This window comes from Lutra lutra, chromosome 13 (genome assembly GCF_902655055.1).
Source record: "Lutra lutra chromosome 13, mLutLut1.2, whole genome shotgun sequence".
NCBI lineage: Eukaryota > Metazoa > Chordata > Mammalia > Carnivora > Mustelidae > Lutra > Lutra lutra.
This window is the reverse complement of record NC_062290.1, coordinates 44,250,627-44,271,444: the sequence shown is the minus strand read 5'-3', so window position 1 is coordinate 44,271,444 and position 20,818 is coordinate 44,250,627. Positions and strand designations below refer to the sequence as shown.

Below are 20,818 nucleotides of genomic sequence, written 5' to 3'. Positions count from 1 at the left end.
CCTGACCTGGAAATGTAACCATGGAGTAGAGTACAAACTGCAAGCTCCTTGAGGACAGACATTATGTGCTATTGACTGTTATCCCAGTATTTACAAAAGGCCTCGGAACATAATAGGTAAGAAAGAGAGACAGACAGACAGACAGACAGATGGAGACAGAGACAAAAAGAGAAATGCAGAAAGAAAAAGAAAAAGCCCTGGTTAAGTGAATGAACAGATAAGTCTGCCGATAAGTCATAACCCTCATGGGACACTGTGCTTTCCCCTCAGAAGGAAGCAGAGGTAATTTAAAATATTTTGATCTGGATGTTAATTCACATAACTCTGTTTATCTGGTTTCAGCTAATCTCTCAGCCACTAACAGAATGGGAAACTGCCTCATCAGGTTAACACCTAGGCAAAATCCACATAAAAATTCATAGGCCAAACAATTCTCGAATAGGTAAAAATTTCCAACTATACTCATTCTTCTAAAAAATAAAATAAAGTTTGTTACCAAACTAATTATGTTTCTTATCAGCACCTTGAAGTTTTCCCATAAAGAGAAAACAAAAAGTAAATGATTTAAATAATAGGTAGAGAATATCGACCAGAACACAAATTACATTTCTTACTAAATACTCAGAAGCCGTCGGAAGGGGGAGGTGCACATTCTATTAGCCAGAGTTAAGATTTATCTAAATTATTTCCAGTTAGTATATCATGTACATTATAAAATGTTCAGCAAGAAAGGAATTTTCTGATAACTGGCTCAAATTCTGCTTCATTCCCCTCTGGTTCTTTAACTAGCTGGAAATGCCCTTCTTGTCAGCCATTATTTGCCTCGGTAGACAAGCAAAACACAGAGCAAAGCTGTTCAGTCAAGCAAAATATTCGTTTTTGACAAGTTGAATGTCACACACTTTGTTCAAAGAAAATATACATACCTGAATTATACAGTTAAAAGTCTCCTCACTTGAGTGAATCTGTTTCAACAATATTCCAGTCCATAGAGACATGTGGCTTCAACTATTACAAACTGTTAAATTATGTGCATAATAAAAAAATGATAGGAAACATAAAGTAGTATGTTTATATCTCACAGAAATGACTCAAAACCATATTTCAAGAAAGTAAACACTGGAAACCAGCAGTTTTACTGATTCTCTGCCTTAATTTAATCTCCGGTCTAATTCTTTTAGAGGAACATACAGATTTTTCTTTCTTTTTAGCTACCATGTTTGTGGATTTTTAAATTGAAAGCATAAAGATTAGCTGAAACCAGATAAACAGAGTTATGTGAATTAACATCCAGATCAAAATATTTTAAATTACCTCTGCTTCCTTCTGAGGGGAAAGCACAGTGTCCCATGAGGGTTATGACTTATCAGGAGACTTATCTTTCCGTTCTATAACATTGACTGACTGGCTGAGGCATGCCTGAGGTCGCGGGGGTGTCCTGGCATCCATTTATGCGGCGGCAATGATAGTGTGTTAAGTAATGCGCGTACTTAATCTCTCCATGTTGGCTTGCGGGAGTCTAACATATAAAATGTGACAGCATTTGTTTTTCTTACCACATAAAAAATGACATCACAAACTGTTAAGAGGTTAAACCATATATTATGGCTTCATTTCAGAGTCACTGTTTGCGTCATATGACAGCCCAACAGGGGCCGAATCTAACACACTTAACATTCCTAAGGCTAGGAACATATATAAGCTCGGTAGGGTGAGGCCCATTGGGTGTGGTTCTATCACGCAGAAAATCTTATATAATAACAGTCTTTGCAAAAAAAATTGTCATTCTTTCTCCATGTGTTGAAGGATTTGTCCAAATAACACAGTAAAGGACAACAGAGATTATAAAGGAATCAAAAAATTACATTTAGAAACAGACATGAATTCCCTTCCTCCTCTCTGGAGACCTCAGAAACTGTTTACCTGAACTTGGCAACAATTTTTCCATAATTCAGTCAGTCTGTCAACAATAATATTTAGTTTCCCTTTTGTACTAGCCATTATGAAACTATGTAAAAGTAGTAAAAAAAAAAAAAAAAACAAATAAAACCATCCCTGTTCTTCCAGAAGTCACCGTTAAGTTTCGCAAAATACATTTATGTGAGAAATGTGTATCTCCAAAATATTTGTTCCTCATTATTTCAGAAGCCCTTCTGCAAGCATGGTATCCTGTTGCAGTCAGTTCTGTATCTTCAACAACTACCACAACAGACCCTCAGATGTGTGATAAGCTGCATCGAATGCTTATTCTAGTGCAAACCACATCAGTGAGCACCGTGAGGAGAAAACAGGAATTCTGTATTTTGGACTAGCTTCGTAAAGCCCCATCAGAGTATATCAGTGATCAGAAACCTTATTTCTCTCAAATGCTGGTATGGTGAGCTCCCACACATGATTTAAACTGTGATACAGCAAGTGGTTTCATAGATAGCTTTCATTCAGCTAATTCGCCATTTTATTACAAGGATTTGTTCTTATATAAAAGAATATACCATTTTCAAATCTGAGTATTTGGGGTATTTTAGTATGTTTTGCTTCATTACGACATCACCCAGCACTGTAGCTGTTTTCATGCTCTCTCTGGTCCCAGGCACACCGGGCATACCAGAAAGCTGGGGGCTGAAGTATATTACTTATTCCAAACTCAGCATCTGAAGTTTCTTGACTGTGTCACAAGACTTCCAAAATAAGTCCCAGGAGCTGGGTTTCTATGTCACAAGATTGCTTTACCCAATATAACAAAAGCAAAATACTGTCATCTATGTACCTAAGCAACATTCCACTTTTCAGTTGTTGCCTATGACTGGATATCAAGGGTTTCTGCTTATTAGAACTACCTTTTCTTTTCTTTTCTTTTCTTTTCTTTTCTCTTCTTTTCTTTTCTTTTCTTTTTGAAAGCAGTGTTTAAGAAAAAGGAAAATGGACTTCTTTCTTTCAAACTAAGATTTATCCTCAATTTCCCTAGAGGCATCAAAAAAGGAAACAGCACAAGTCCCACTGCTGTTTGGCTTATTCTGAAGTATCAGTGTATATGTGGACACAATCCCCTTTAGTTTTGCTAGAAAAAGAAATCAGAAAATCAAGTCTCTGGATAGTTCCAGAAGAATCACACAATACCTGGAAACACATGATTTTGTTTGCTTTTCAGTAACAACTTAGTAAACATAATTCCTCATAGAATCATAAGTAAAACAAATTATAATATGAAACAGAATTTAAAAGCAATTGTTACTTTGACCTCCAAGTAATGACTGATATATTTTTAACTGCTCTACTGTTCTGTATATTCTTATGTTGTCCTTCCTGTTCTAAGATACAAATACCAATGATGTCATACCCACTGGGAAGAATGGGAACATAAAGTCTGAAGCATGACATAGTTTTTTTCTGAATTGGATATGCTGGTCAAAAAATAATAATAATAAAATAAAAATAAAAAATAATGGAGTGGTAAGAAAATAAAATTCAATCAAATCAAAAATAAGGGATTTTTGGCAACAATAAAATACACGTTTTAGAAGATACTGCTGATCTTCGTTTATAGGATTAAAGGAACTAAAAGCTTGTGACAGTGCTCTATAGTTTGTAAAGCACTATTACAAGCACATTTATTCATTATTTGGAGGTGTTAAAACCAAATTCAGCTAAGTTTGAACATCTAACTGGCTTTATTTAATGATTCATGAATCACACGGCATCCCATCTTAACAGATAGCAAAGAGCTCCGAGAAGCTGCACTTTTGAAAGCCAAGGCTTTTATAGGCAGGTGGAGGTGGGATGAGGAAGTCCTAGAAAGAGTAGATTATTTCAGGCAAATTCACTTACATTTAAGGAAAGGTGAGGGTCTGTCAGGCAGATTATCTCACTGGTGCTGACCCGGGAATTCTAGATTGACTAGTAAAACGTTACATTCCTGTGAGAGGCTGAAACTGCAATTAAGTTAGATATTACATCTTGGTTTGCTGACATGGGGCTTAGCACAAGTCACTATTTAAGGCTTGTCTCTTTTTAAGAGTGGTACACTGCTGTGCTTCAGAAAAAATTAAGACAGCTTGTAAAGATATTTGTTTAAACAAAATATCAAGCTATCTAATTAAAGGTAGGTGAGAACATTAACATTCTCAGGAGGTAAGTGTCAGGGCGGGATCCATGCGATACTTTGGGTTCTACTCTGCTTTCCGAAATTGGTTGAACGTTGTTACTTAGAGCAGAAATTGACTTCATAATGGAACAATAGAGATATTACCATTTGGAAAAAAATTAGATGAGAAACAAACAAGCAAAAAAAGACTATGGCCTTAAAGCAGAGTCAGAGATGAAGATAATATAAATTCAGTTTCCATAAAAGCCACAGTCATGGATGTGGCTCTCAACTTTCAAGCAGTCATGAAACCTAATAAATTACAGCACCCATGTTGAGGGGGAATCAGGCTAGTTCCATAGACTACTACCGGCCTTGACAAAATACAGAAAAGTTCTGTAACTGCTTTTTATCCTGCCTCATCTAATTCTACCACACATGCCCTTAGGTTTATGAGCCCATCATTCTTAGCAGAAAACAATACAGTAATATAATTGATGGAGAAAACTATAATTGTGATTTACAGTGTCTCTCTCTCATAACAAAATTTCTCGAACATGTATTTTCCTCTTTAAATTGTACGTTTAAACTTTTCGAGGTTAAGTCAAGACATAAAAAGGGATATTGGAGAAATTCAGAACTGAAGTTTGGAGAAAGTAAGTTAAGTAAGTAACACAAATTCTTACTTTGATCAAAGAGCAAGTAATGGAGAAAGAGGAGAGACAAGGCTCTTAGAGGTCATCTGGGATTTCCAGAGGATTCGGCCTCAGGATGAATATAGATCAAGGGATGGGGAACAGTAACTGCTATGACAAATAAAGCCCTAAATCTCCATGGCTTAACACAATAGCTGTTTCAGAGGAATAAGTAAAGTTTGGCCAATGGCCTGGTGGCTGGAATATGTGAGAAATCTTATCAGAAGGTCAAGGGAACTTTCAGAAAACTATCATTATAAAGTGCAAGGAATGATGATGCCATCTGGAGTTAAAAGACTGATTCACTGATTCCCTGGCCTCTGGAGATGTGTCTAGTAAGAAGTTGTTGTGGCCGATGTCACAGAGGTTGCTGTCCGTGTTCTTTTCTAGGATTTTGATGGTTTCCTGTCTCACACTCAGTTCTTCATCCATGTTGAATTTCTTTTGTGTGTGGTGTAAGAACGTAGTCCAGTTTCATTCTTTTGCATGTGGCTGTCCAATTTGACCAACACCATTTTTTGAAGAGACTTTTCTCCACTGGATATGCTCTCCTGCTTTGTCAAAGATTAGTTGACTATACAGTTGTGCATAAAAACTTGAAGCCAACCAAACCAAAACAAAACAAGACTGAAATGGTCCTAAATTAACAACCACCTAATGGAGATTCTCCAGGAAACTCTCTTTGACCTCTCTTGCCCTCCCACTCAACTCATACTTTACCTCCTATGCTCTCCCTATCATTGTGCCCACCACACAACATATTGCAACTATTTCCTTATTTTACCCCCACTAGACTGTAAACCCCGGGAGAACCAAAGTTGTCTTCTCACCCTGCATTCTCAGTGCTCAGAGAATGTCTGGCACATAGAAGGTGATCATTCATTCACATTCGTTGAAGGAATGGATGGAGGCAAAGAGAAAAGGAGAAATGGAGAGGAGAAGCACAAGAACTCATGAAGTTGGAAAACCCTAGAATATAAAGACTAGCTATAATCTTCTAGTTGCATAAAGAAAGTTAATTGATTAGAAAGTAAATCACAGAAATGTAATCAATCTAAATTTTTAAAAGTCTTTAGGCTGGGGGTAAAAATAGGACAGAGTAGATTTCATTTTTGCTTTTAAGCTTTTCTATTACTTGCCATTAAGTGAAAATAATTTTAAAATCTAGGGAAGAAACATTAAAATTAAACAGCTAATATTAATTTATTTAACTATTAACATGTAAAGACTTTACTTTGGGAGAAAGTGCCATTTGTGCCTGATTCCATCTTTTTTAAAAAAGTAAATAAATAAATTTTGGACAGAGATACAAAGCAAATAACATCTCCTGAAACCCTCGTGTCTCAGATACTACTTAAGAGTGCATGATGTGTTCCCCAAGCTATATATGCTAATTATAGTGTTGGCTGTGGAAGCAAGGCCCCCTTACTTTAGTCATTGATGGAACCATATATGGAATCTTTTCAAAGTCTGTGACAGTCTTTTTGGAGATTAAAAAGCTCCCTACTAGCAGTCATCTTAAGTGAATTCTAGACTTATTTGAGAAAATAAAGTCTGAAGCTTATGGGGAGACTTATAAAAGGGTAAAAGTTGTAAATTATCTCAGGAACTTGTTCATTTATGCAACATTTGCACTTCTCTAAATATTTCCACATATTTTTTTAACAGGATTCCATTTTCCTCTTGAACTCAATCATTAAGATACAAAACAAAATTAATACATAAACTGAGCAAAATCTACAAAGAAATGCCTGCTAATTATAACTCATGATATTAATATCATGTATATTCAAAACTCCAGCCTTTATTGACTTTGATAAGGACAATTTTTACACTATTTTATGTATTTTTAAGATGTACTTTTATTTAGCATGACTGATACAAGTTTCACAGAAGTATAAATACATGATCTTGAAATACTCTGCCCAATTTAATAAGTCTACATTTACATTTCTGTAACTGATTTTTTTTTAAAGATTTTATTTATTTATTTGACAGAGAGAGATCACAAGCAGGCAGAGAGGCAGGCAGAGAGACAGGAGGAAGCAGGCTCCCCGCTGAGCAGAGAGCCCGATGCGGGACTCGATCCCAGGACTCTGAGATCATGACCTGAGCCGAAGGCAGCGGCCCAACCCACTGAGCCACCCAGGCGCCCTCTGTAACTGATTTTTACACAATCTACTACATCCCTTAAATTTCATTAGAGATAATATATTTCTTGTCCTTCTTTTTTTTTTAATAATAAGCTCACATTCACCATTACTGTGTTCCCCATTACCTGTGTTCTTTTTCTATATGAAATTCTGAATTAAGTCAGTTTCATTAAACCGATTTTTCCTTTTTGAATTTTTGTGCCCTTGAAACTTTAACACCCAAAGAACTTTAACTTGATCTCAGTAATGAACTTGGATTGATTACCCAGTTGATGAACGGAAGATTCATTTGTTTCTCTTCCTTGTTCAAGTGAAGAAATTCTTTCTGTCAGGGTGTAGAGATTTGAGAAGTTACTGGAATCGATGGCTAAAAGGAGAGTTCTGAATTATTAGCAGATTTTTATTACCTGAGGCCCTTGTAATCAAGAATAATTGCAAGTTCACAGTGGAAAGTTTGCGGATACAGTTCGGGTGAATAAAGTCTTAGTATTTCTCAAGGTGTGGTCTGGGGTCCATCTGCAGCAGAATCACCTGACGGGCTTGTTAAAAATACATATCCCCAGGTCTCAAAGTCTGCCTTCTGTGGTTTAATATTTTTGAGACAAAAGAGTAACAATTTGAAAAAAAAAAAAAAAAGGATTATCTGGTCAACATAGATCATAGATACTTCTATGCTTCTCCAAATGGTTCATTCTAAGAAGAATTCTCCCAAATGAGACTATCATGGTTCACTGTTGAGGATTCCACTGAATAATGGGAAGGTCTAGGTCTTCCTCAATGTCATCTGCATTCCCCCAATACTTATCAGAAAGGAATCTGAAATGGGCTTTCCAGGAAGAGGGTGTGGAATCTGAAGTCTTGTTTCTTTCCAAGATCAGGGTGGCTGCCCAGAGGAAATCCCTCACTTTCTGGGATTACATTCCAGTTTCTAAATGTTTGGAAAACATCCGAGTTGACTAGCAAGATGGAGAGGTAGAGAGAAAATGAAGAGGATCTGAACCATGAAGGATTCCGCTAGTTGATTTGGGCCCTGTGCCTGGCTTGAAAGGCAATTGCTTTATTACTTGGCAAAATTCCCATTACATGTCATTCCTTATAGCTTGCATTTCCTTGTCCTTTCATAAATATCAATTTTGTTAGGCCTCACATTCCTTTCTCCCATTCAAGGACTGAAGACAGACTTTACAGGTCTACAAAAGAAGTTCCCTCCCTGTATGTAAGAATGAATGGGAAATTCTAGGATTTCTTAAGGTTTCCTTGTATGAACTTATTATTGGTTCCTATTCACTTCTAAATTGGAAATGTTAGACATCTCTAATAGCAGCCTAAAACCTGTCCAGGTGATTGTTTTTTTTCCACTTCAGTTATGACTATGCAACCCGAATGGCAAACACTGATAGCTTCAAAGGCCAAGAAAGAATTTAAACGAGCATACAAGACATTTTAAGATAGTAGGAAGGGGTAGAATCTACGGCAAAGTGGAGAATCGATGTCCAGCCTGAAGGAATTTTTAAAAATTGTACAAGCCAAATAAAACAGTCAGTTTTAAATACTCCTGGCATGTATCCTGCAAATACTTTCCTAAACTTCTCCCCTAAAATACCTACAATGATTCAGAAGGAAAAAAAAAGATGAAAACCAACAACTGTAGTGAAAAACAATACTATCAGTCAAGCTATTTGAAAAGAATTTCCACTTACAAGAGGGCTAGAGCTAAATGGCAGAATTATGTGCTCTGCCTACCTGAGGCTCTGTAAGAGAATCCTTTTTCACTGTATTTCACTGTCAGTCCACTCTAAATCCTACTCCAAACACAACATCAAGGAAGCATCCTTGTTCCAAGCGGTTACTCCTTGTGGGAAGAAGAGTCTATGTTTGATTATCCTTGAGTACAATGTCTACCAACCAAAGACTATACCTCCCAGAAAGCTCATGGGCAGGAAGTAGAAAGGTGCATTATGAAAAGCTCTCCCAAGCCAGGAAGAGCTCCCATACAAGCACATCGTCAGACACTCCATGCATGGCCCCTGGTGGAGAACCACACAATAGTGATGGAAGAAGATTCTGTCTCACTCCTTGAGAGACTGGGAAGAGGCTAGGAGCATTCCACTTCAAACTGCCTAATATTCCAACCTGGGAATGAACCATAATGATTTAACCTATTTCCCATTCTAGGAGAGTTGCATATGATATTTTTAAATTCTTTTCTATGATAAATAAGCCTATTATGAACAGCATTACAGCTAAATTTTTTTCCGAATCCTTTTCCCCCTTTGATATTAAAAACTTCTTTCAATATAATAATCCACTTCTTTTAGTTTTTCCTCTTTATATGGATACAGTTTTCTTGTTGTACCCCCAATGCATTATTTCACCTGTTTTGCTGTTAAATAATTGTTTTGTCCCCCTTTAGTAAATGTGAGTTCCTCTGGGGATGAAAGATGATGGTTTGGATAACAAAGCTAAAATAGTGCCTCAGATACATGGACAGCCAATAAATATTCATTGAATAAATGAATGAGAGCAAAGGGTAGAAAAGAAGAGTTAGTGGAGAGTCTTGATGGCCAATTTTGATAGTTAGGATGTGGCATTTTGTAATCAAGCATCAGTGCATGGTCTGGTTCAGAAACAATTTAAGAGGACTTACTGGAGGATTGGCGAGGGGGGTGCTCTGTATGCCAAGGTCAGTGGGACTGACATGAGGCTGAGAGCCTGGCTGACCACAGGTACGTATAGTGCTGCTCTAACAATCTAAATTGCCTACTAAGGTGTCCAACTGTGTACATTCAAACCCTAAAAATGAACACTTTACATAATTAAACAGCAAATTCCATAATGAGGGCTTTTCAGGTCCCCTGGGAAAATAGGGAAAAAAAGTTTCTTCTCATAAAAGAAGCCAACATAAGCCCAGGGTGCCTGTTCTGTTTCTACTTAGAGAAAGGCACTTATTTTTAATGTGAAATTCAATGGATTGTGCCATTGTGGATCTAGTAATAGAGAGTCTTTAAATCCGGATTCTGCTGCCATTTTCCCACCTGGTCTTTTTTTTTTTTTTTTTGGATTTGGTTCTCTCTTTGCATCAGTGTCTTTATTTGTCAAATGGATATCATAGCTTCCACCTCCCCACAGGAATAGTAGGAAAATTAATGAGAAAATAATATGGAAGCGCTGGGGTGCTGAGGCATTTAATCCAATGACTTCATTTAAACACTGGATTCCTTTTGCTGTAGCTCGTCATATCATGGATTTTAATGTGGTTATTAACCTGTGACCTAAATAAGGCATATGTTGTTACAAATAGCGAGACAGAATGAAGAATAGCTATTTACTCATCCATGAAATGAGTGGGAAGGTGGGTGATGAGGGGAGAGTCGTTGCTCATGTTCTGTTGGTCTATTTGTCAACATTTCATCCCACTCTGTTAGCTCCTGGAAGTCTGTCTCCCTTCAGCTCCCCCAGGACAATTGCTATTGTGTGACGTGAGTGCAATTTAGAAAGTTCTCAGACACCCCTAGTCTCTTAACCACTTTGTTAACTAAAGCTTTGATTATTTGAACAGTTCTGGTCAACATTTTTTTAAAATTTAATTTTATTTAATTTTTAATTTTTTAATTAACATATAATGTATTATTAGCCCCAGGGGTACAGATCTGTGAATCGCCAGGTTTACACACTTCACAGCACTCACCATAGCACTTGCCCACCCCAATGTCCATAACCCCACCACCCTCTCCCTACCTGCCTCCCCCCGGCAACCCTCAGTTTGTTTTCTGAGATTAAGAGTCTCTTATGGTTTGTCTCCCTCCCGATCCCATCTTGTTTCATTTATTCCTTTCCTACTCCTCAAACCCCTTTTTTTTAAAAATCTTAAAATTATTGCCCTGTCTCTGTATCTAAATAAAATTTACGATTTTTTTTTTTAAGGTCATGGGCATGATGCTGACATTCACTGAAAAGAAATAATTCTTTTATCATATTCATTCAACTAGAACTAAACCTACCTTCATGAGAAACAGACCATAATTTCTATCCATGTGCACAATGGAAAAAGCCAGAATCCAGTCAAAGTGAGACATGTAACAGTCATAGAGCTATGACATTATAAAAGGGATAAAAATCATACTTATTAAGTAATTCCATCAGGATTAGCATTAACAGTAATCTGGGCAGGAGTTTTTAATACCCAAATAGTTGGCTCTCTGAAGTTGTCAAACACGAGCGAGCTTTGTATTACAGGCAGATTTACAGCCATCTCCTGGGCATTGGGACCAAAATTCCTGCTAAAATATTCATGTGTCGTTTTATCAGATCAGATTTTTAATTCACAGCATACTTCCATACTTGACTAGAGTTCAAAAAAGTGCCTTTTTAGTAAATAGTAAATATTTTCATATCTATTTTAAAGCTTTAAGAAATTATTTCATTTATTTCTTTTCTTTTGAGGATAATTTAGAAGGAAATCGAATTTGATTTGCTTGATTAAATCATTCTAAATTACAACAAATGTTCTTTTATAATTTAAGAGATATATACATAGTTTTTGAAGTCTCAGGTTGGCAAGGAGATGACATGCTAGGGAAAAAAGAAACAAGTGCATTATTTTAGCAGATATAATAGTTTTGAAAGAGTAGAAAACAAAATACCAGATGGAAACGAGAACACCAAATTGTATTGACTTTCTTCATAATCAGTCTGCCACATTCTACACTGCAGAAAAGCTAGCTCATTACTAGCCTGGTGGAGACTGTTTCCCAATAAGCTTTAAAAAAAGCTCTATTGTGAGAGGGAAGAAAGGTGATGATGGTATCTCTATGTAGGAAGTGATCATTGCAAACCTGGAAATTTGATCTTAAACATTGATAGATCTTGGGTCACTGAAGTCCTTTTGATACTGGGAAAAACCTTCCAACATCTCAGACTTCATCGTAATGGCATCTATTTGTTGTGCTGGAACTGTGAACCTGTGATCTGTCCAGATACCTAAAATACGAGATGAGCCCTGAATAACTCCATTTTCCATGTCACATACTTTCTAGCTCTGTTTGCCACTGAATTAGTAAAGGGGCATGGTCTCATCAGAGCCCCATTTTCATGTCTGTCTTGATCAGGGCTAGAATTTTGATTTCAGCATTTGGATTACCAAAATCAGTTCTTCCTTGCCAAAAGAGAGAGAGAGAGAGAGAGGACATAATGAGAACATTATCTCTTAAGGTTCAACCCCCATAACCTTGCATCAGCAAAAGTGGCATCAGCAATATCATTAGTATTGTTTCAGTAGCATTAAACTTCTCTAAAATTTGGTAGCACAAATATTTCTGAATTGAATAAAGAATGTTTTCTCAGTGCCTATTGTTAACAGGTGTCATGATCAGGACTTTCTTAGAAGTTTCAATTCTGCTTTTAAGGTCAACTTATCAACTATCTCTCTATGTTCTTCATTCATTAAAGGTTATTTAAGTGCCTTCTTTATGTATGCCAGACACTGTTATAAGACCTGAGGATTGAGTGGTGAGAGTCAAAGTCCTTGCTCTGATGAAACTTGTATTCTGACACTGGAAATAGGCAATAAACAAATAAGCTAACAAATAAAGAACACACCACGTGTAGCAATGCCAGGAGTGCTAAGTGGAATGAAGACAAATAGGCAGTGAAGGAGGGGGAGGGGTTGGCTATTTTAGAACAATCAGGGAAGGCTGCCAGAGGAGGTAATATTTGGGCAGAAATCTAATGAAATGAGGGAAGGAGTCATGGAAGATGTGGGGCAGAATGTTCCAGGCAAAGGGAAAAGCAATTATAAAGGTCCTGGAATGCAACCTTACTTGGCATCATAATGGAAAAGCAAAAAGGCCAAGGTAGCTGGAGCACAATGAGGAAAGAGGATATTGGTGGGAAATGAGATCAGAGAGGTAGCCAGGCACCAAGTCATGCAGGGCCTTGAGCTCATGGTGAGGAATCTGGATTTTATTCAGTGTCATGACAAATCCTGGGTGCATCCCACACAGAGGGACATGGCTTGATTAACATTAAAATACTCCCCGTGGCCACAGTGACAGAGTTGATTGCGTGGAATGAGAAGAGCAGCTAGATGCTATTTGCACAGATCCAGGCAAAAGATGGAGGTGGCTTGGACCAAGGCGACTGCAGAGAAGGCGGTGAGAAGTGGCCCAATGAGGTTCTATTTTGATGACAGAACCTACAGGACTTGCTAATGTACCGTCTGAGAGGTCTGAGGGAAGGAGAGCCATCAAGGATCATTCTAGTGTTTAGGCCTGAGCATCCTACTGAGAGGAGGAAGGGAGAATGCAGAATCGTGGAAAGAAGTCAAAAGTTCTTTTTGGATATGGGAAGTGTGAGATTCTTCCTCCCCATTGACATAGAGAAGTAAATTTGGCAGTGGGTGTATGTGTTTTCTATTGCTGTGTAACAAATTACCACAAATTTAGCAGCTGAAAACAACACCCATTTATTATCTCTCAGTTTCTGTCAATCAGAATTCCAATTAAGGGTTAGCAGGCTGTTTGCTCAGGGTCTCAACCAGGCCGAATTAAAGGTGTCGACCAGGGCTGGGATTCTCATCTGAGGCTTGGGATCCTCTTCCAAACTCACTGGTTGTTGGCAGAATTCATTTCCTTGCAGCTGCATTACTGAGGTCCCCGTTTTCTTGCTGGCTGTTGGACAGGGATTGCTCTGAGCAGCTGGTGGCTGCTCTCAGCTTCTGGCTGTGTAGCTCCCATGCACGGTTCACACTGTCGCTGTGTGCTATTTTCCAGGCCAGCAGAAGGGCCTCTCTCTGCTGTCTCACCTTCTTTGAAAGGCTCACCTGATTAGATATGGCCCCATCAGGATGACCTCCCTTTTGATTATCTCAAGGTCAGCTGATTAGTATCCTAATAACAGGAGTGATATCATAGCGTATTCACAGGATCCACCTACATGGGGTGGGGTGCGGGCAGTCCACAGCACGTATAGACCAAGAGACAGGAACCTTAGGGGCATCTTAGAATCCTGCCTACACAGTTGAATCTATGGTGGTTGTATGAGTGTGGGGCTGTGCAGCCGTTCAGGGCTATTAAAGCTGTGGGATTGAATAAAATCACCTACAGAGAGATTGTGGATGAGAAAGAAAATGTTATTGATACAAGAAATAACTATATCTTAAATTAGCCAAGTGCCTTCTATGTTCCAGGCACCATTCTAAGCGCTTTACACGTATTACTCATTTAACTCTCACAACAATGCTTTGAGGCACCTACAATCCTCATTTCACAATTTCACAAATAAGGATACTGAAGCATGGCACTGAGAGGTTAATTTACCTGTCTAAATTCATGCTGCTCTTTAAGGAGTAGAACTAGTTCAAGAGTCTACACACCTAGTCACAATTGCATCTTCTGTCGGAAGAGATGTGGAATTGAACTGAGACCCGAAGCTCCAACCTTTCCATCCAGAAGTAAGAGGGGCTAGTAAAGGAGGTGGTGATGGAGTAACCCTTAGACAAAAAGGTTAAGTCAAAAGCATGTGACCTCCTAAAAGCTAAATGTAGAAAGCATCATGAGAAGAAAAGAATGATCAGCTGGGTCAAATATTAATATTTGGGGAAAAAATATTACAGGTTCTCATTCATAAAGTTGTACCAAAATGATTTCATCAGCAATTCATTCACTCAGTAACTATGTATTTGTTTACCATTGCCTATGAGGACGGTAGGGGCCAAGACAGCCAGTCTAGTCCTCTCCCTGTGGGGTTTATATTGTAAAAGGGGGAAGGAGATGCACAAAAACATGTAAACAAATGCTTAAATCATGTCATTTTATGAGTATTGGGACAAAAATAAAACTGAGTTCAGCACTACAGATAGTTAGGATTGACCCCATACAACATTTGCTTCCTTCTTCGTCTTAGTCAACAAGAGCTGTCACGAGCTATCACATACTGGTTGGCTTCAACAATAGGGATTTACCCTCTCTCAGCTCTGGAGCTGAAGTCCATGATCAAGACGCCCTCAGGGTTGGTTTCTGGTGAGACTTCTCTTCCCGACTTGTAGATGGCTCTCCTCTTGCTGCGTCCTCACAGTCTCTCTTCTATGTGTGCATGAGGAAAGAAAGAGAACTCTGGTGTCTCTTCCTCTTCTAGTAAGGATAGTAAAGATACCAGTGTATTAGATTAAGGTCCTCACACTTACAAATTTATTTAAGCTTAATGACTCCCTAAACACCTTATCTCCAAATACAGTCATATTGTATGTGACTGTATGAACACTCTCAACACAGGAGTTTGGGGCTGGGGGACACAATTCAGCCTATAACATTCTTTGACCTCTAAAAGAACTTCCTAGCAAGGATAGGGGGAGAAAAAATGAGTCCTTCTAAGGAACATTAGAGAAAATAGCAAGAACACAGAGACCCAGTTCTCCTATAGTATTAAAGAATATGGTTGGTTAAAATAACTAAGTTCTTAAAAATATAAAAATCTTACTAATTGGTATTCATTCTCCATTCATTTGTGAAATGTTTGAATAAGCAAGTTTACTGTTTTTTTTTAAATTATTATTTCAAAAGAATGGAACATATCTATTTTTATTTATATACACTTGCCCAGAAGTTACATGTATTTGTTTTCCATAGCATAGTAGGCAATTTTTAGGTTTAAAAATCACCAGGCTTTCCATGTTCCCAGGTTCTCTTAAACGGCTAATCCTCCTCCTTGGCCTTTAGATGGCCAGCTGCATGTAATCCACATGAGTCTAAGACCCAGCCATTACAGGGGTAAGGGAGCAAGCCAAAGACAAATGATCTGAAAGCTGGTCAGACACACATGAGGTCATCCAAGGTGAAAGGCTGAGCTGGTCCAACCCTCCCTCTTGCAGGAACTGGAAATGAGCCATGGGAATTGAAGTTCAAAGACAGCATAGGGACTATGAAGCAGACTCAAGGGTGGCAGGTGTTATGCCATGTTGTTTTGAGAAATTAATAGCCATAAATATGCAGATCTGTGAGTCAGAGAAATTGCATTGAGAAAGTAAGGAGGCAAAGTCAGAAGCAAAAAGAAACTTCAGCAAGTTAGGGAGAAACAGACATGTAAGTCATAAGGAAAACAGTCAATTCCCCATGAGTCTTAGTGTAATCAGGCATGGTGCCCCTTAACTCAGAGATATGGAGTGTGGAGGGCAGGAAGAAGAGTCAGAAAAAAAAAGAAAAAGAAAAAAAATCCTGACTAATTGGTTAGCTAATAACTCTCTTTGCATGTCCTACTGATGGAAGCATCCAACCCGATTAAAGATGGAAGGTACATCACCTCTCACCCTGCTCGCCACTTTCCATGTCTTTGTATACATGAAAAAACAGGTTAGGCCAGGCAGACACATACAAACACCCCAAATCTATACTAGTGATTTCTCACTCCAGCATCAAATGAAAGATCAGACCTATACACTGTTGTGAAGGTAGGAAGAAGTCAGATCTGATGCTCCTATTCTTTCTACAACTGGGGACCCTAGTTCTAGCTTCTCAGGTTATCCCACATGGCCACTCCTTAGCAGGGTAGAGAGCTTCTCTCTGGGGCTCCTTCATAGCCCTTGGTCTTTTTCAGCACTTATCCTTCCCACGAAGTGCACACCTTTTAAGCTGGAAATCCCACTTACCCTCTGGGCTCCATTTCTATTGCTAGAATGGGAATGCTTTTATTCCTGAGGATGAAGAGAAAAGGATAGACATTAAGGTACTCTGTCCCAGAATGAGATATCTAAAGAAAAACAAGACATTCCACCAAGAGAAGTTAATCTCCTTCCTACATTATACTAAAAGTCCTTCCTTCTTTCTCAAACTTGAACTAAGTAACTAAGAGCCCTCTTAAGAATACAGCCACCAGGGGCACCTGGGTGGCTCAGTGGGTTAAAGCCTCTGCCTTCGGCTCAGGTCATGATCCCAGGGTCCTGGGATCGAGCCCCACATCGGGCTCTCTGCTTGGCGGGGAGCCTTCTTCTGTCCCTCTCTCTATCTGCCTGCCTCTCTGCCTACTTGTGATCTCTCTCTGTCAAATAAATAAATAAAATCTTAAAAAAAAAAAAAAAGAATACAGCCACCAGACTTGGATCATGATAGCTTTGCATATTCATGTGAGCAGACTCCTTTTCTTTTCTTTTAGGTTAATGGCAAGCATTTCTGTTCTCTGCAATTCAAAGAGCCCAACTAAACCAAGGTGTTCGATAATTTTTAAAATAAAAAATATATAAAGATTACAGATAACATATGAGTGAATAGATACTGTTAATAGAGTTTCAGTAGAATTTCCTAAGTATATGGACATTCCGTTTACTGATAATTTTCTTGATAAAGCCTTTCTTTATAACTAACACAAAGTCAATATCCAAATTATCATTAGTTTTGAGTGTAGCATAGTCTGAGTTATTGAGATTCTATTAGGTTCTCAAACACCACCCAACTTCTGCTGATAGACTCACTATATGTTAAAAGCATTGTTAGACAACTGAATAAACGACATGCAAAAGAGTGAGGTTAGACCCCTATCTCATGCCATACACAAAAATTAACTCAAAATGGATTTAAAACCTAAACTTAAGAGATGAGGCTATACAAATCTTAGAAGAAAACGTATGTGACCATTGTGACTTTGAATGAGATAACAGTTTTTTTAAATATGACAATAAAGCATAGGCAGTCAAAGGAAAAAACAGGTACATTGGACTTCATCAAAATGAGGAGTTGATGTGCTTCAAGGGTGCATAAAAGAGTGAGAAGAAAACCCAAAGATTGGGAGAAAATATTTTAAAATCATTTATCTCATAAAGAAGTTGTATCTAGAATGTATAAAGAACTCTTAAAACTAAACAATAAAAGGAAAAATAACCCCATTTAAAAATGGGCAAGAAGTTCGAATAGACATTTCTCCAAAGAAGATATAGAAATAGTTAATAAGTAGATAAAAAGAGGCTCAACATCATGAGTCACCAGGGAAATGCAAATCAAAACCACAATGAGATTCCATTTCATATACACTGGGGTGGCTGAAATCAAAAAGACAGAGAATACCAAGTATTGGTGAGGATGGAGAAAAATTTGAATCTCATATACTGTGTGATTGTAAAATGGTGCAGTCACTTTGGAAAGCAGTCTGGCACTTCCTCCAAAGTCAAAGAGAGCTACCATTTGACACAGTAATTACTGGAATTACTGGGTATATACCCAAGAGAACTGAAAATACATGCCCGCAGAAAAACTTGTACATGAATATTTATAGCAGCATTATTCATAACGGCCACAAAGTAGAAACAACCAAAATGTCCATGAACTGATGAATGGCTATATCCATACAATGGTATATTATTCAGCCATAAAAAAGTATGAAATATTGATTCATGGTATAGCATGACTAAACCTTGAAAACATTATGGTAACTGGAAGGAACATGTTACAAAAAAACCCCACATATCATGATTCTAATCATAGAAAATATCCAGAAGAGCAAACCCACAAAGATAGAAAGTAAACTAGTGGTTGCTAGGGCCTAGAGGGTGGTGGGTTTGGAAAACAAACACTAATGGGTACAAGACTTCGTTTTAAGATGATGAAAATGCTCTAAATTTAGAGAGTACTGATAGTTGCACAACATTGTAAATATACTCAAAACCACTGAATTGTATACTTTTATAAGGAAAATTTTATTTTATGTGAATATTTCAATACAGTGGTTTTAAAGCTATCTAGACATCGTATGGGTGGACATAATTATTCAGCCATACTTAAACTATTATATGACCTTTTATTATTCATTTAGTTTTTCAAAAATCATGAATTAAGAGCCTGCTATTTATGAGGCAATCTTCTAGGTACTGGGAACAGAAAGTTGGACATGATAAAGTGCCCTAAGGAATAAATGCCTTAGTCAGGCTAACAGAAATGCTGACATGTAGTTACAATAGTGTATGCTATGTTCCATAACCATAATAATTACATGTACAGAATGCTGGCTGACATTCTATGACAAAAGAGTACCTTGAAATTAATTCCTTTGCCTTATTCTTTGGAGGTAAAGCAGTCAAATGTAGGAAATTACAGAGACAAAAGAGAAACAGGAAGCCAAGAAGCCTGATTTTCCCAGGTCCTTGAGATGGTCACGAGGACTGCATACAAACTGCTGGTGTTAGGCCAAATAAGCATTTTGGCTATTTCTTTTACCTTATAGAATAGTACAGCTTGTCAGGCATTTTTAGCCAGTGAGCTTCCCTTTTGGTCTTGATTTATATTCGTATTTTGTCATCAAGACCCACATCGCATGATTTCCTTAAAATCATCATATCTAACAGCTGTTGGAATTGGTATAACATTTCCACCAAAGCAGCTTAGACATGTGTCTATTGGGTTTTTTTGAAATATTTTTTTAAAGATTTATTTATTTATTTGAGAGAGAAAGAGCATTCAAGGGGAGGGTCAGAGGGAGAGAGAGAATCCCAAGCGGACTTCCCCCTGATCACGGAGACTGATGTGGGGCAGGGGTGGGAGGGAGGTGGGCGTGGTGGTATTTGATTCCAGGACCCTGAGATCATGACCTGAGCTGAAATCAAGAGTTGGCTGCTTAACCTCCTGAGCCACCCAGGTGCCCCTATAGGTTTTAATGAAGGCAACAACAATTATTTACCGAAAACTCCTAAAACGCTCATCTGCTTATCCTCATCCATCTAAAAATCCCAGTCATACTATTAGATCAGTAAGATGTACATAATTCTCACTGACTGATTCCCAGGAGGCTGCTTGAGTCCGAGTTGAATCTGAGCAAAGTCAAGGAACCAATCCCAGCGTCTTTAACCCGGGAAGCAGACTAGCCCAGTATAACTCGGTCGTGTCTGTTTTCCGAGGAACACTGACAATCAACAAATATCTTCCAGTAAAAATGACTCTGAAGTGGCTGGCAACTTTAACTATAGTCATTTCCCCATTTATTTAACCTTAGAAACATTTCCAAAGATTTAAACCATTTCCTGTGCTTCATGGTATGGCTTCCCACACCCGAACGACTTTACATCATCGAACGAGAATGCACAATGGGGAATGGTCAGAATCTAACCAGAGCAGTTTTATTTCGGCGCAGTTGTATGGGTGGCTACTTTTTACTCCCTCCTCTCTTTATCTCAAGAGCTGAAAGGGCAGCCCTTAGATGAACGTGTTGGGAGGAGATTCGTTGCCGACAAAGCAGCGAGGCACCTAGGTAAGGAAATGCCTTCTACATTCCCAAGAGCTCACACTGGGCTCTCTTGTTACAGGACCTTCCTCTTTGCTGCAAGCCGACTGCGTTCCAGCAGCAAGAGTTGAGTATATCTGATTCAAAAACAAACACTGGGACGTTTCTGGATTAAAGGTCAATAAGAATGTGTAATAATTACCTCTTTGTTTATAAAAGTTGCTGCTAATCTCTTCTGGCCCACTTGCCTTGGTCCAAATGATCTTACTAGCACTCCATGGCCAAAGCTGGTTTTTCCAAGGTACCTTTTTGGTCCATTTTGTCTTTAAGTTTCCTTTTCTCAATTCTGATGCAGAGGAACAGATTGTCGCTCCAGCTAAGGATCCCCGATAGGACCCACAACAAAGGATCCTCTTCAGAACGAAAATGGAGCTGTCACCTGTTTCCGGAAACTACCCCAGCATGCGTGCACACACACACACACACACACACACACACACCACAACCACATTAAAATCATTTCGTGCACATGATATTAGACATACAAAAGAAAAAAAAAAAAGCTTTCCCGGCACAACTTGCCAGAGCACCTGTAAGCCAGCTGCCTTGTGCCAAGTCACTGTAGCACATGTGGTCTTACAATAATGTTACTTACATTCCATATTCATTCTGTCCTCGTGGGAAAACAAACAAGA

General features: G+C 38.3%; 1 long non-coding RNA gene across 1 annotated transcript; it reads right to left on the bottom strand.

The window, feature by feature from the left end:
• Window positions 1-14,818: 14,818 nt before the first annotated feature.
• Window positions 14,819-20,490, bottom strand: LOC125083197 (uncharacterized). The gene is made up of 3 exons (XR_007122210.1): window positions 20,326-20,490; window positions 16,570-16,614; window positions 14,819-15,058 (listed from the first exon to the last, which is right to left on the bottom strand). It is a non-coding gene; the product is annotated as an uncharacterized LOC125083197 (long non-coding RNA).
• Between the last annotated feature and the right edge of the window lie 328 nt (window positions 20,491-20,818).